Below are 5137 nucleotides of genomic sequence, written 5' to 3' on the forward strand. Positions count from 1 at the left end.
AAAATCCAACTTTTAAATGCTGTTTTGGAAGCCCAAACGACCTCAGAAGCCAAAAATCCACCATATGGCACAACAAAGTAGTGAGTATGACTCGTGACGTCGTTCCCTTTTCGGGAAGGTATCATGAACCCCAATCAGAGCTCGAACACCAAATTTATAAATTCCTATTACATCCTTTTTCAATTTTTCATTCCAACTTTTCTTCAATACATAAAGTTCAATTAACAACTACATTTTATTTCTTAAACATAAAGCTACATAAACATAACGTACAACATAAACATAAAACTCATTCTTGGTCAAACCCAGGAGGGGGGTCAGGACGATACACATTATCATCGAACTCTAAAACCCGAGAAGCTTGACATGCATTCATAATTTTTTTTTGCTGGTATTTCCAATACGCCTTTCTATTTGGAGTCATATCCTTTGTTTCTACCAACATGACTTTATACTCATCCATTGTTTCACGTCTTGCATTGAACGATGAGAGTGCAGAGTTGTATTTAACACTGCTTTCACTATCTGCAATGCCTTTTTGTTTGGCAATTTTAGCAGCCTTCCTTCCTATTGCCCTCCTTTTTGGCCTTGGGATTTCACTATTGTACTGGGTCTCTGGAACACTCTCACCCTACTCATCATAATCTAAGTTAACAGAATCTAAGTTAACATCAAGGTTTGGAGACATAGTGGCCGGTGGGGACATATCAACATCTACGGTTGACCACTTGATTGCATTCTTCAAAACTGCAAAACAATGATCCAAACGAAAAGGAGGGCCGTTCTCATGGTACAAAGTTTTTGCTAGGTCCACCTATAGAATGATAAAATAAATTCAAAATTAGTAAATAAAAAATACAACATTTAGAGATTAATAACAAAATAGATATACCTTATTCAGCTCACTGGATCCACTTTTATTTTTCCTATCCGCTTCAACGAGACACTCCCAATACTTTTGACATCGTGGCGAATGAAATTCCATCGGCATTTGAGGCTGTTAGAAGTTCGATTGAGGGGCACAATTCAAAGAATTGTTTATGAATCCTAGCCCAAAATGCATTAGCTTGTTGGGAGTTTCCAATAATTGGATCTTCACTAATTGCTAGGTATGCATGGTATAGAGCAACATCTTCCTCAGTGGAAAAGTTTGGCAATTTAGCTCTCTTTGAACCCTCTCCAATTCCACTCATTTTGATGATCACAAAAATAGAAAAGCACAACAATAATAAATAAACGTAGGAAGAATTGTGAGTAAAGAAGAATTGTGATTTTATGAACAAAGAGGTGGGTATATATAGAAAATCTGAAATTTTCTTGGCCTTGGATCAACTAGCCGTTGGACCTGCTAATTTCAGATGCATGAAAAATTGAAGCTGCGCCTTGAACTGTTTGGCATGTTTTTGAAAAATCAAAGGCATCTATTAAATCTGCTGCCGCCTTGAATTGTTTGACATGCATTTGAAAAATCAAAGGCATCTATTAAAGCTGCTGCCTTAAACTGCTTTGGCATGTGTTTGAAAAATCAAAGGCATCTATTAAAGCCATGATTCTTCATGAAAAAAAAAAAAGCTGCTTCTGACATGAAATAAAAAGTCACTGAAACTCGCCGCCTGATTCTTCATGAAATAAAAGTCTTTGAAGATTCTTCATGAAATAAAAGTCTGCTGCCGCCAGATTCTTCATGAAATAGAAAAGTCAAGCTCCTTGGGCTGATTATTCATAAAACTAGCCGTTAGGGGGTTGGGGGAACAGAACAACCAAAAACTGGTTCGCATGTGATTTCTTTTCCAGCAAGATACTGTAGCCGTGGGTCCCATGCTTTTATGCTGACTTTTACTCATTTTTCTTATCTTTCCTAGGGTGGGTCCCGCCTGCAAGGGATGTAAAATTAGATGTAAATATACATTTTATTTTAGATCCCCATGGTGGTGATGTAAATGTACATCCATTTACACCCCCCATTGCGGGTGATTCCGGTGACTCGGGGTATATATTTAACATACACCCCCCATTGTGGATTCTCTTACATCTAGGAAAAAAAAATTATTTAATCTTAATTATGAGTTAAAAAATTTATTTATATATATATTTTTTAAAAACAGAGGCAACGTGTAAGCAAGCCGTTGTTCTTCCTTCCATTCTTCCCCCCTTCCCTCTTACCTTCACTTCAAAAATCTGATTTTGGGATGAGTTGTTCATCTATTGGAGGTGAGTCACCTAGTCTAGGTTAAGGATATTAATTGTATAAGCTAAGATAAGCTTAGGGATGAGAGAAATGAAATTTGCGTGAGGAAGAGGAGAATTGAAGGAAGGGAAGAAAAAATATCTCTAAGGTGAGTCAATTTCGAAAAAATTGGTTTTAACCTTGTGATTGTGTGATTTTATTCTCTTAAAGAATAATTTCAGTCATATGAGTGTTAGGAAAAATTGAATTGGAAGAGGTTGAATTTCTAATTTCGGATTGGGTGGATAAAGCAATTTTTCAAGTGTGGGTGTTGTTGATTTTGGTTTCATTTTGGGTTTTTGATGAGTTCTATGATAGGTATGAAGTTTAGAAGAGTTTTTGGCAGCCTTAGGAACAATCTGGGGATGTTAGAATGGTTGGAAACAACTTCGAACCAAATCTGGAAAATGTCATTTTCTGGAAATTTGCAACTCGCGAGCCTTACTTTGGCTCTCTTTTTCTCCAAATACTTTGAGTGTTTGAGGAAGTCAATCGTTGGGTTTTAACCTAGACATGGCAAGGAAAAAAATGGTTTCGTCGAATTTGGTTGAGTTTTGATAGGTCAAACACTGTGCAAAGTTTGGAAAAAAATATGTTTTCTACAGAAAACTAGCCTCGAGCCCAATTTTGGAGCTAGTTTTCTCCTTCGTTTTAGCTCCATTTTCAACGTGGTTTGTTGGGTTAGAAACTAGAGATATCAAGCTTTAAAACATCACAAGTTTGCCCATTTTCGTTAACTTTTGGTTGGTCAAAATGTCTCACAAAATCTAGGATTCAATTAGGAAAACAGAGGGAGTTGGATTTTTTTTAAGACGATGAACAGAACCGGAAACAGGCCCACTCACGGCTCCAGAGTGGCGGCGCATGGTGGTTGTTCCGGCAGCCTTCGAAGCCATATTTTTAGTCCATCTAACTCGATTTTTTGATCCGAGTCCGATGGTATAGGTTTCAGGTTGTTTTGAGGGGTTTAGCTTGGAGTGTGGGGTGCACTCTCTATGTTAAGAGAAAAAAGTATTTTTATAAAATTTGATTTTTCTAATTTCTTTTATGTTATTTATTTTTTCAAATCTAGGGACGGGAGAGAACCCGGCAACCTTCGAAGGGTAGTTTCGTCATTTTAGCTTCATGGACACGAGGTAGGGTCTCTAACTTTTTCACAATGATTAGACTATATCACTTTTCATTGTTATCAACATGATCAGCCATTAACTCCTTGTGTCTCTGTGAATCAAGAGCTCTTTCAAAACGTACAATGAATTCCATCAATGTGTTTTTCTGGTTAATATATTGTTCGAAAAATGAATGACAACTTTAGGCCCGTTAACTACTTGACATCCCAACCTAAAACACATGTTTTACATATGATGGAACTTAATTCTCCCACATAGCATGAATTGAGCTCAGCCATGGATGGTTTTTTTCAGCCCATTGTTTGTGATGATTTCCTCCCATTTCACATCAAATTCTTCTTTCGTGTTCATAGCCCATATGCATTTGCACATTTCCGAAAAACATTCTCCAATGCCAGGTTTCTCTGTAAACTTATTCAAGATATGCCATATGCAATATCTATGGAATGTTGTCGGGAGAGTTACAACAATTGCCTTTGACATGATTGCATCTTGATCAGTGATGATAATTTTGGGTGGCTCACTTGGCATGACTTTCTTGAATTCCTCGAACAACCATACAAGTGAATCCGTGGTTTCACTAGTTAGGAATGCACAACCAAACAACACTGTCTCTTGATGGTTATTAACGCCTAACAAAGGCACAAAGACCATCCTTTATCAGTTCGTGTTGAACGTCGTGTCAAATACCACAACATCTCTAAAAAACTTATAAGCTCGTCTTGACCTTGCATCTAACCATAAAACATTACCCGTCATTCCTTCCGAATCTACCTCCATATTGACATAAAAGGATTCATTCTTTTCTTACTCAACCAAAAAATGCTCCTTAAGCAGCTTTACATCATGCCCAATCACCTCTCCACGCACATCCCTCACATAATTATAAACATCTCTCTTAACAAACCCAACATTTTCCAATCTCCTACTTGCACCTCAAGAAGGCTTACCTGTTTATGTACAGGGATATTAACTTTGCTCATATATGTACTATAGACCTTTGTAGACTCTGTTAAGTTACGGTGAGATCTCAATATATGGACTTTATCAACTGTGGTCATGTCATGGTTGTGTACCTCATTGAATCCTACAACAATGTACTTACTCTTGTCTTTTACCTTCAAAATCGCAAGTTTACCCTTGCAACCAATTCGAGTACAACCTCACCATTTTCTCTTACGACTAACAGTGCTTGTCAACAAATACCCCTGTTTACAACATACATATTCCTTCATTGTTACCTCTCCTATCAATGTGCACGTTCTCATTGTAGAACACCAAATGCCGAATCCAGATTTCGCAGCATAACTATTATAGAAATTGAACACATCGTCACAACAATTGAATTCAAGTTCCAATTTTGGTTTCAACTCCGAACTTACTTCCGGTGTCACTTGTCCTTCACACTCCATTTCACAATTCTTGCAATTTAACCATAAATTCACCACCATCATACCAACATTGACACATGCTTTCAAAGATCTTTAAAATATATATTAACTAACATATGATATGAAAATGATTCTCGGGTGAAATATTAAAACCTACATACAAACTAACGTAACTCATGCTTATGCCCAACACTAAAATTGACAAATATAATATATCACTTACCTCGTAAGTCATTTCCAACTTCAAAATTTCTGTGATAATGTTGCCGTTTTAGATTTGGACGTCAACCTGAAACACTTTTCATCTTCCTCAATCCTTGTTTCGACCGTGCTCAAGGATTTCAAAACAAAGAAAACAAAACCACAATGGTCGCACTCACCAGTTTCGA

The sequence above is a fragment of the Prunus mume genome, linkage group LG8, assembly GCF_029339155.1.
Source record: "Prunus mume cultivar Tortuosa linkage group LG8, ASM2933915v1, whole genome shotgun sequence".
Classification (NCBI taxonomy): Eukaryota; Viridiplantae; Streptophyta; class Magnoliopsida; order Rosales; family Rosaceae; genus Prunus; species Prunus mume.